Below are 12186 nucleotides of genomic sequence, written 5' to 3'. Positions count from 1 at the left end.
ATAGAACGAATAATCCTGAAATTTATATGGAACTATAGAAGACTTTGAATAGCCAGAGCAATTTTAAGAAAGAACAATGCTGGAGGCATCATGCTCCCTGATTTCAAAGCTATAGTAATTAAGTATTACAAATCTATAGTAATTAAGACAGTATGGTACTGGCAAAGAAACAGACACACAGATCAGTGGAACAGAATAGAGAGCCCAGAAATAAACCCACATGTATATAGTTGATTAATTTATGACAAAGGAGCTGATAATATATAACAGGGAAAGGACAGTTTCTTCCATTAATGGTCATGGGAAAACGGGACACCACACAATGGTGGAAAATGCAAGAAAATAAAACTCAACCACTCTTTCACTATACACAAAAATTAACTTAAGACGGATTAAAGACTTGAGCATAAATCCGGAAATTATAAAACTTCTAGAAGGAGACATACGCGGTAAGCTCCTGGTCTTGATAATGATTTTTTTAATCTGGCACCAAAAACAACAAAAAACAAAAATAAACAAATGGAACTACAACAAACTAGAAACTTCTGCACAGCAAAGGAAACTATTAACAAAATAAAAGGCAATCTACAAAATGGGAAAAATTATCAGTTAATCATATTTCTCATAAGGTACTAATATCCAAAATATGTAAGAAGCTCATACAGTTCAATGGCAAAAAGCAAAAAACAAAAACCTAGACAATCTGGGGCATCTGGATGGCTCAGTGGGTGAAGCATCTGCCTTTGGCTTGGGTCATGACCCCAGGGTCCTGGGATTGAGTCCTGGGTTGGGCCCCACATCATCAGGCTCAGTGAGGAGTCTGCTTGTCCCTCTCCCTCTACCCTTCCCCCCACTCATGCTCACACTCTCTTAAATAAATAAATAAATAAATAAATAAATAAATAAATAAATAAATAAAATCTAAAAAAAAAAGACAAATACTATATGATCTCTCTTATATGTGAGATCTAAAAAAACAAAATAAAAACCACCAACCTTATAAATACAGAGAACAGATTGGTGGTTGCCAGGGGTGCAGTTGGGGGTGGGAGAAATGGGTGAAGGAGACCAAAAAGTAGAAAGAAAAAACATGTATTACTCTCCTCTAGAATATAGTATATAGAGTTAAGATTTAGAGTGAGTATTTCTTGTAAGAATTATCAAAATAGCTGTCTAGATTAGGATTTCTATATTTTCTCTTTAGATATTTGTGACACATAATAGCACAATAAAGATATCTACTTAAAAAAACAGATTAGGGATGTCTGGGTAGCTCTGTCGGTTAAGCATCTGCCTTCAGCTCAGGTCACGATTCCAGGGTCCTGGGATCAAGCTCCGCATCGGGCTCCTTGCTTATCAGGGAAACACAATATTGCCCTCCCCTGCTTGTGCTTTCTCTCTCTCAAGTAAATAAATAAAATCTTTTAAAAAATAAAAAAAAACAGATTAGGACTCCGGGGTCAGAGGGCAATGGGCCTGCCACGTAGCCAGATGATCTTGGACCACAATCATCAGTATAACAGAGAAAAAGCACAGGATCAAACTCAGGGGACAGTGAGCACAGTGCCCGCAGAGGGCAAGGTCTCAAAGTCTGCTGCCATTAGGACAGATATTACCACACCCATTCTATTTACTTCTCCCCCAAACAAACAATTGCATTCTGAAAATGTGAACTAAGATCAGGTAAGAGGAAAGCTGATGACATGGCCATTACTGGGCGAGCATCACAGTCAAAGACAACAGACAGGGGATGCCTGAGTGCCTCAGTGATTGAGCATCTGCCTTTGGCTCAGGGTGTGATCCTGGAGTCCTGGCATCGAGTCCCACATCAGGCTTCCTACATGGAGCCTGCTTCTTCGTCTGCCTATGTCTCTGCCTCTCTCTCTCTCTCTCTCTCTCTCTCTATCTCATGAATAAACAAAATCTTTAAAAACAAAACAAAAACAAAAACAACACACAGGAGGCAATGCACAGAATTCACTTTTCATTCTAGATTGGGCCCAGCAGGTGATATTTCAGGACATTTGTTGAAGACATCTACTTCATAAGAGGTGCTATGTTTCTGAGAGGAGAGTTAAGAGTCGGTGAAACAGATTTTGATTTCAGAATCAGAGCTGGTGGATTCATTACCTGGGCTGCACCCTCACCCCTTGATACACTAAAATCAAACTAGTAGCAGCACTGGATGAGATGCACAACACTTAAGTAGTCTAACGCATTAAATCACTCATAGATCTATACAAATCCGTATATACACACATACATATATATAGTTTTTAAAGGAAATTCTTTTAAAAGCAGTCATTCTTTCTCAATTATCCTTTGCACTGTTGTGGCGGAGGGAGGACAAATTGTTTTTTAAACGAATCCCTAAGTTTTTCCTATCCTGGCCTATGGAAAGACAAACTTTTAACATACCACTACAAGGTGTTCACAGTGTTTGTTCTCCTAAAGCCCAAAATCCACTTATAGAAATACTTCAGATTACAACTTCAGGGGACACCTGGATGGCTCAGCGGTTAAGCATCTGCCTTGGGCTCACATCCTGATCCTGGAGTCCGGGATCGAGTCCCGCATCGGACTCCTTGTGGGGAGCCTGTTTCTCCCTCTGTCTCTGCCTCTCTCACTCTCCATGTGTATCTCATGAATGAACAAACAGAATCTTAAAAAAAAAAAAAAAAAAATTACAACTTCAGAATAGGCAAGAACCCATTTAATGTACAGGTAGTTAATACTAAGGCCTCATTTTTTAAAGAAAAAGGTAATTATTTCATTTGTTATCCATGTATCCTTAGAGTCCAATTTTACTATTTCTGAAAAGTTTTAGAGTGTGTAGTCTTTGCGTAAGAAAGATACTAAAAATTAGTAAAATTAGCTGGGGGCAGAGAGGAAGAGTGGAATATTTTACAGACGAAACGAAACCAAACCAAACCTCAACAAACAAACCCAAATGCATGAAATCAAATCAAATTTCTTGAATTTTACCTTCAAATGTTTAGTAAACTTCTTTAGCAATAAGAAAGTCTGATATTAAAACACTACTATCTTTGCTCATTTTTATACCTATTAATCTATACCCTAACGTTTTCCAAAGAGGATTTGAGATAGCAACTAAAAACATTTTAACTGGCAATTTAAAAGCAATATAAAATCCAAAACAATGAGCTTCTGTTGTGCAAAAGATATATAAACTTGCTTCCCAAATAATACAACCCCTAATGCATCAATGGGTCTAAGCACTGAGCACCAATACCTGCTAACATCACAGAGTGAGCTTACTTGCCTCTAGATGGAAGAGAGCACCCCACCTAGGGCATCCTGAATCTGACCAAGCCACATCTAGATTCAACTATAAATTTTCAGGAAATACAAAGAAACAGGTTAAATTACATTGCAGAGAGGCAGTCAGTAAGACACCAACCATGGAAATGGTATAGAACAAGCAACTGATTCAACAAATAAACTACAAGGAAAACAAACAAAAAGCAATAAAGGGGGAATCTACAGATTAAAAAGAAACTTAAGAGATGTATCAACCAATCACAATTATGCACCTTATCTAGATCCTGATTCCAATAAACAAACAGTTAAAGAACTATGACATTTATGGGACAAGTGGAAATTTGAATGTTGACTGATTATTTTATTATATTAAGGAATTACTGCATTTCTAAGTTTAAAAGAGTCCTTATCTCTTAGAGATATGACATATGACATTTAAGTTTTGCTTGACAAGAACAGGGGGGTTAGGGTATGAGTAGATGAGTTGTGTGTGAAATAAGATGGGGCAGGAGTTGATAACATTGGAAGCTGGATACTAATTTAATTTTGTCTGTTTGAAAGTTCTCATAATAAACAGTTAAAGACTGGCCTTGAAACTAGTTCATGCAATCACAAAAGGTGAAGTACAGATTTAATTATTCTTCAAGAAAATTCTGTAAAAAAAAAACAAGTCATCTTCTTAATCAGTGGTAAAGTATAGCTACATATTTAAACCACAAATAGCTGCCCTACTGCCAAATCAAATGTTAAGAAAATGTGGTTTCTGTTTTACCTTATGCATCACGAAAACAACTGCTTTACTCACTGTTAATTGCTTCATCTGGCACTTTTCTTTATCCAGAAAATTAAGAACATTTTATTTTAGATAGACAAATTGAATATGCCCTCCGACACTTATTTTAAACACATGTTAATCTGTCCTGGCATCCCAAAAATTAAATCCTCAGGAATATCAAAGCTCTTCAGAGAAGACTATGCCAAAACAGGATTATTTTTAATTCTACAGGATCCTTTTGAAAGAAAAAGAAAAGGTTAATGAAGAAAAATACCTTGGATGTTGTTCTTTCAGAACAAATTAAAAGCCAAAAGAGAACAGTGAGAGCAGAGGCACCCAGGAAAGGATGTTAGCTGGGGAGAGATCCCAGTTCAAATTTCACTTTCCAAGCTGCCTGCTAGGAAGCAGACTGTTGAAACTCTGTGAGCCTCCACGTCCTCTTCTGCAGAAATGGGTTTCACGGCTGCTGCACACAGGGCTCCAGGGACAATTAAGTGAGAGTACCTGGACAAACAGGGCCCAGCTCCCCTGGCCCTGGGCTACCTTTCCAGCTCGTTGCAGTTCTTCCCTCCTACGTAACCTGCCCTGGAGATCGACAGTCCTGCAACCACACGAAGTGAATTTTGCATGGCTCAGAGCATTTAAAAATTTTTAAGAATTAGCTATTGCCAACATTTAAGAATCAGGAGCACAGAAATACAGCATAAAGTTCTGACTTCTTTTAAAAATTGCTGGTTGAAGTTTAGTTTTCCAGGGTCCCCACCAGTCCATGATCTTTTACATTTGGCCCTGCAGGCTGATTCCTGACCCCACGCTGGCCTACAGTCCTTCTTTCGCCTTTCCCTGCCTGGCAAACTTCTCACCACCCTTCAAGGCCCAACTCTAGCACCACCTGTTACTTCCTCCATATTTCCACAGTGTGGACCCCCCACTACAGCAAGCATCACACTGTCCTGGCACTAACCTGTCCACATGTCTGCTGCCTCTACCGGGCTCTCTGGAGGAAGAGACCCTGTTGCTATTGCCTTTGTGTCCCCAGTGCCAAGCAGAAAGCCTGACCTAGATAAAGCAGAATTTGGTAAACGCCTCCTGAATGTGTGGAAGGCAATTAGAGCTAAAATATTACAAAAACGTAAAATTTTATATCCCAGCTTGTTCTGACAGTTACCAAATAAAGGGGTCAAGGACGTTAAAATGTTTTGCAAAATGAGAACAAGCTTCCATCTGCTTACATATTTCACAAGTTAGTCAGAAGTCACTAAATAAGCGGACAGAGCAAAAGCAACAGCAGGCAGGGTCATTCATTCGTTCACTGAACTGCTATCACTGAATACTTTACTGTGTGCCTTCTACGCACTGGGAATAAAGCGGTGGACAAGTGAAACAACTACCTGTTTTCATAAAGCTACATCCTAGGAGGAGAAACAAAATAAACAAATAGTTTCAAAGCAGAGTGAATGCTAGGAAGAAAATTAAACAAAATAATGAGATAGAATGACTAAGGGGAGAAAGAGAGTGGTCAAGGAAGGCCTCGTGGAAAATGAGACATCTGACCAGCAAGAGACTGTTGTGGAATGATCCCAGAGACAGCTCGAAGCACTGGAAACGAAAGTGCAAAGGTCCTGAGGTAAACGGGGCTGCACGGTCAAGGCAGGAGAGACGATGGATGGGACAGGAACGCGTACTCTGGGTGGTGGGAGCGGCGGGGGAGGTGGGCAGGGCCCGCTCGGGCACTTGAATGTGCGATGACTAGGCACCGGCAGGGCGCGGGGGCCGGGTCTCCGCGCGGACGGGGAGCCGAGGGGTTCCTGCCCTACTCACGCCACCATGGGGCAGGATCCCGCCCGATTTTCCACCTATAATCCGGGGGTTCCTGCCCAGGCGCTTTCACACACGTTCCTACCGCCTGACAACAGCCCTGTCCCAAAGGGTAGACATCTCCCCACTCCCCCAGGGGAAGGCAGAGGATCGGCGCGGGCCAGCGCCTCAGCCAAGGTCGCGGGGGCCAGACCCGGGATCCCGAGCATCCCCGCGCGGGTACGCAGCTGCGCGCCTCCCGCCGGATCCTGGGTGTCTGGGTCCGCGCAGCCGGGCCGGGAGCAGGCCCGCAGCCCCTGGATGCTGACGGCGGCGGGAGGGGGACTGCGGCAGCCTTGGGGGCAGGGGCGGCGGCCGGGGCCGCCTGCGCCCCGCAGAGCCCGGCCCGCTCGGCAGCCGCCGCCCCGCGGCCCCGCCGCCCCCGCCCCCGCCCCGCGGCCCCCGCCGCCCCTGCCCGGTGGGGCCCGGCTCCAGCAGCCCCGCCAGGCCTCGCCCGCCAGCCCCGCTCACCTCGCCTCCAGCCGCCGCGCCAGGGGACAGGGCGGGCGGGCGGGCGGGCGGCGCTGCGCTGCGGCCCTCGCGGCTCCGCTGCCGGGGTCTCGGCCGGCCGCCCCGCCCCGCTCCACCCAGCCGCCGCCGCCGCCGCCGCCGCCGCCGCAGTGGGTGTGAGGGGCGCCGGGGCTACTCGACCCTTCCGGTCCGGCTCCCTTCTCCTCCCCCTCCGCCGCCGCCGCCGCCGCCGCCGGCCTGACGGACTCGCGCTCCCGCCAATCAGCGCGCGGGAAGCCGGAGAGACGCGGCCAATCGCGCCGGGGGGCGGGGCGTGACGGGCGGCGCGGGAGGGGCGGCGGGCGAAGCCGGGGGCTCGGAGCCGAGGGCCGCGGGGTTGGCGCCCGCCGCCGCGCAGCTGCTCCCGCCGGTGCGGAGCGCTGCCTGCCTGCCGGGGGACGCGGGCCTGGCGAGCCGGCCATCCCCCCGCCGGGGCCGGGGCCGGGGCCGGGGCCGCGGCGCAGCGGCGGGACGTGGAGCCCTCCGCGCTGCAGGTGCACGGCGCCGGCGGAGAGGCGGCCCGTAGGGGGGAGCCCAGGGCCAGGGGAGATCCGAGCCCTGGCGTCGCGCGGCCAGGAATCGGAGCCGTGTGGCCCCGGAGGGATGTGGACCCGCAGGCGGCGAGGGAGCGGGAAGGAGAGGCAGGGGTCTTGCACCCTGCGGCTTTCTGCGAACTCCCAGGAGTGGGGAGCCCGGTGCGAGGAGTACGGGTGGCCGCGTGCTCGAGTCCCCGGCGGGTCCTTCACAGAATGGAGGAGGGGACAGGCGGGTGTATCCGGGGCTGGGGTTAAGCCTCTGACTCGGAGAAAGGCAAGGCCTTGAAGGGAATGCAGTGCTAAGGTCCCCCTAGGGCCTGGACTCCGTGGACGCTGACGTTTTGAGCCAACTTCTGCAACACTCTGGCCCTCGGTCAGGTTCCAGCAGGCCTGGGTCGTGTGAAATGATGGGAGAGGCCAGGGTATCGCGTGTTGCCAGATTTGCGTTTGTAAAAGCAAAGCTGGAAGTGAGGCAAGGGGGCTGGACACGTTGGAAAGAAAGCTCAGAGGTCCGTGAATAGGGTGGGGGGCGATGCACACTTTGGGGACCGGATGAGTAGAGGATTGTGAAAGAGGAGCAGCCTTCACAGGATGCCAGAACCCACTGCGTGATAAGGCAGGGGACAAACGGAGAGGAGGAAGCAGGACCCTAGGGAGGTCAAGGAGCTGGGGGGCATGGAGGGTGCTGAGAGAATTTGGGAAGGATGGCAAGTCTGAGATTCAGGGCCAGACCGAGGGCTCCAGGGCCTCCGCGAAGGAGTGGAAGAGGAAGGGATCCAGCCCTGGTGTCCTCCCTTAGGCCACTCCTTACCTTGGCCACCAGAGGGAGTTTTCTGAACTTGAGTATGGCCCATCCTTGCTTGAAATTGTAGCTTCTGAGTTGAAGGCCCATCCGGTGGGTTCCTGCCCACACTGGTCCTCACATCAGCCTCACCTGCCCCAGGTGCACAAGAGAAAACACATCCAAAAATTGCTATCATCAAGGATTATGGGAGACTAGTAAAGCCTGGCTGTCAGAGCTGTCGTTTCATAAAGAAGCACTCATGGCTGCTTCCCCTTAGATTAGGATGGGACACCCATTGCTACACCCTTCAGTCAAGTTTACAACATGCACCCCATGAAAAGTGAGTACCTAAAATCATGTGCAAACACACACACTCACACTTATAATTTTCTAAAAGGATTCTGCCTTTTCTGGTTTAAGGAGCAAAGCTGAGGACACAGCTGAGGTGATGAGGAAGGATCTAGTCCGTGCTTGGAAAAGTGCACAGAATTTTGGTGGAGGCCAAGTGAATAAAGGGTGCAGGGGGAAGGGAGAGGGTCTTTGCACACATGAGCATGACTAACAGCTGACTTAGCCTGCCAGGTGGTGAGAAGTAGTTGAGAAGGCCTGGATAGGAGGAAGCCCCCACTGAGGCGGGAAGGCTAACAGGAATGTGCTAGGCCAGTGGTTTAGGCAGAATGGGCCCTGAGACCCAAAACTCAGACATAAGGACCTACATGTGTGTTCAGGAAATCAGAGGTCACCTGGTCTTGCTGGAGATGGGGAGAGGTGGACTGGGGGTTAGTAGGGCCTTGAGGTGGACTGGAAACCCATGGGCTCACTTCAATTCACTGATATGCCTTGTTTAGCCCAGTTTGTTTGTTTCTTTAATTGACTTAGTTGCCAACATTTGAAAATTGGGAGCTTTCACTTGGAAAAGAATCTCAATTGCTGGTTTCTCTTGAATAGTTAGAAGCTCTGGCAACATGGGGCCTGCATTCCCAGAAGGCAGAGACCAGCTGGAACTGAGTGGCAGCTTTTAGGGGCAGCTCCTAGGTCACCATAGTCCCTGCTACTTCTTATGACCCATCTCTGGTCACGACTTCATTAGCTGGCCCTTGGGGCATTGCAGCATAGGGGCCCATCCATGGAGGTAAAGGGCAGCTCTTGAAGGATTTTAAGAAAGGAAGTGAATGATGTGATTAGGTGTTTATTTTGGAAATATCAGTAGAGCACATGAAGTTTCAGGGACGAGGGGCTTATGTTCACAAGACCATTTAGGGAGCTATTGCAAGAGAAGACCCTAGTAAGAGAAGGAGAGGCCTGGCCTGGGGCAGGTGTGAAGAGGAAGGAACTGATTTGAAAACTATTTCAAGATTTGAGGGATGTGACAAGTCACAGTGAGCTACCACCCCACAGCCGCTAGGATGGCTATAATAAAGACAGACAATATCAGGTGGTGATGATGTGGAGCAATTAGAACTCTGATCTGCTGCTGGTGGGAAAGCAAAATGGCATGTCTGCTTTGTAAAACAGTTTGGCAATTTCGTGTAACATCAAACATATACCTATCATACCACCCAGCAATCCTATTCCTGGATATGTATCCAGGAGAAATAAAATCATGTCCACACAAAGAGCTCTACGTAAATATAGCGACTTTATTCAAAACAGAAACTAGAAACAACCCATGCCCGTAGGTTGTCTGATGGGTGAACAAACTGTGGTACATCCATACAGTGGAATATTACCTAGCAACAAAAAACCCTGGCCTGACAAATGTACAACATGGAAAAAGTACAAAAGACATTATACTGGGCAGCCCCGGTGGCGCAGCGGTTTAGCGTTGCCTGCGGTCCGGGGTGTGATCCTGGAGACCCAGGATCGAGTCCCACATCGGGCTTCCTGCAGAGAGCCTGCTTCTCCTCTGCCTGTGTCTCTGCCTCTCTCTTCGCTCTCTCTGAATGAATAAATAAATAAATCTTTAAAAAAAAAAAGACATTATACTAAGTGAAAGAAGCCAAACAAGGCTGCATCCTCTATGATTTTCTTTATAGGGCATTCTAGAAAAAGCAAAATTAGATGAGTGATTGCCAGAGGTCAAGGTAAGGGGCATGGGCAGGAATGATCACCCAGGGGCCAGGAGGGAATTTTGGAGGATGATGGGTAAACTCTGTATTTTATTATTATTATTTTTTAAGATTTTATTTATTTGACAAAGTGCACAAGAAAGGGGGAGCAGCAGAGATAGAAGGAGAAGCAGGCTCCTCACTAAGCAGGGAGCTTGATGCAGGGCTTGATCCCAGGACCCTGGGATTATGTCCTGAGCCAAAGGTAGATGCTTAACTGAGCCACCCAGGCAGGTATACTCTATTTTAATGATGATAATGGTCATATCACTATTTCAAGTTAGAGAACTAGGCATCTAAAAAAGTGTAACTTCTAGTGGATGTAAATTATACTAAAAAACTTGATGTAAAGAAGTCTGTTTAAGAAAAAATTGTCAGCCTTAGAGGTGGGATGTGGGGGTGATGAAGGAAATGGAGTCAAGGAGGATGCCAGGGTTCCTGGCTTGATTTTTGGGGTGGGGACCTCTGGCCTTGGCTGCTCCCTCTCCTGCTGAGAAGAAGGCCTTATTGTACCTGCATCACGACTGCCCACCTGCCTTCTGTCACCTCCCCCTTTCCTGTCACCTTTGCCTCTGCAGCCCTGACCATGTGCCCTCTGAGATGAAGTCTATTGGCTCCTATATGGGCCGGGTGGCAGCTGCAGACACCAAACACCGCCCACCTGGCAGACATTGCCCACTTCCCTGCCCTGGGGCGGCAGAGGCGGGGGGGGGGGGGGGCGTGGAGCACAGGAGGGAAGAAAGAAGAACTCAGGCTCCATGCCATGACCTGGGAGTGCCGGGTGCACTGGAGGCTGGTCCAGGGATCACAGTGCTGACCGGTTTCCATGGCTCCAATCTCATCATCCACTCATCTGGACTTGCCTTAACTGGGTTCCTGTTAGGCTTTTCACTTAGTTGTGCTGTTCTAGGCAAAAGGTTTGCTTCCTGGAGCCTCAGCTCCATGGGGAGTGGGCATGGGTGGTGACCCCCACCTGATGGGAATGCTTCAAGAGCTCAAGGAGAGAAGTGCCAAGGTCAGGGCATAGCCAGTGCACGAGGGGACAGTGAGTGTCCTTGTGCTGGCCTCCTCTGCTCCCTCCTCACATTGCCCGTTCTCCTCCTGCTCCCGCATTCCCTCCCCATCTCCTCCCCAACCCTGACCAGGACTTCATATGCCAGGGAATGGAAGTCAAGACTGTTCCAATTGTGTGTTAGAGAAAGCCAATCTGCGCTTAATCCAGTGGGGACAATTGATCCCATGTTTCTGCATTTTAACACCTGGGAGAGCATGGGTGGATTTGGCCATAGGACCACCACCTAGAGAGCCTGGCCAGAGCCTTGGAAGCTATGGGGAAACTTTTTCATCACACCCTGTTTTCCTCTGGGTCAGCTTCCTTCTCCTGGTGTCACCTTCTGCTCTCCCACCACCCAAGTGGGGGCAGGCCCTCTGTCCCAAATCAAATTTGAAGATCTCCAGAAGATGACTCTGATGGGCTCCTGGGGCATGGGCTCCCACCCCTGGGCTGGGCAGTCATACTCATGGGAAAACATGGCAGGAGAAAAGAGCAGGAACAGCCGGGAGAGGCAGAAGGCTGGGGTCTTATTCTCTGATAAGAAAAAGGGCATAGGTGCTGTATAAATGAATACAGTGGCACTCAGCCCTCCTTTTCCAGGCATCCCCCAAAGCACCAGCAACTGGACCCTTGCTGTCAGGCAAGGGATTGGGAAATTCTTCTCTGGAAGTCAGACCAGCCCTAAAACCTAAACAAAGACCTCACCCACTAGATATTTCCAGACCTCTTAAAACCTAAAGCACCCCCGACCCCCCTGTGGCAAACTCCCCCAGATTGCCCAGCAGTGAATCTCAGCATCAATGGGTCCCATGGTGTACTCAAAACATCCCCCCCCACCTTGAATCTGACTGGACAGCCCAAGGCCATGTGGAAAAAAATAACAAAACAAAACAAAACAAAAAAACAGAAACAAAAACAAAACATCACAAAACTAAGACAGCCTATTATATAGAATGAAACAGAAACTATAGTGAAAAAGAAAGGAAATTCTAAAAGGAAAAATATCTTGCCAGCTTCAGAGAGCATGACAAGGTCTTGCATCCTTGAAGCCATTAAAAAGATATTTAGTGCACTGCTATGTCCTTGCTCTCAGCTGAGATGGTATAAAAGCAGTGACACCCCAATAGCAAAAGCACACCCAGAGCCCAGGAATTGTTTTCTACTGCTACTCTCCAGCAAAAGAAACCAGTGATCCCAAATCAGCAATGATTGATTCTAGGGCTGGGGCAGGGAGCCTGAAGCATCTTGTGGTACAAGAAAATAAGGAACTGCTTGCAAAA

At 48.1% G+C, this 12186-nt stretch overlaps 1 protein-coding gene across 4 annotated transcripts in view; it reads right to left on the bottom strand.

Annotated features, from left to right (window-relative positions):
- MAPK9 (mitogen-activated protein kinase 9) overlaps positions 1 to 6526 on the bottom strand; it is a 51427-nt gene extending 44901 nt beyond the window's left edge. For 2 of the 4 annotated variants that reach the window (XM_077911095.1, XM_077911098.1), the window contains exon 1: positions 6386 to 6526. The gene's annotated coding sequence lies outside the window, so the exon portion shown is untranslated. The remainder of the gene's footprint in view (positions 1 to 6385) is intronic. The other 2 variants (XM_077911096.1, XM_077911094.1) reach the window with 1 other exon arrangement.
- Between the last annotated feature and the right edge of the window lie 5660 nt (positions 6527 to 12186).

Source organism: Canis aureus, chromosome 10, assembly GCF_053574225.1.
Source record: "Canis aureus isolate CA01 chromosome 10, VMU_Caureus_v.1.0, whole genome shotgun sequence".
NCBI classification, from domain to species: Eukaryota; Metazoa; Chordata; class Mammalia; order Carnivora; family Canidae; genus Canis; species Canis aureus.
Note: the sequence above shows the minus strand (reverse complement) of the source record. Positions and strands in the feature narration are given on the sequence as shown.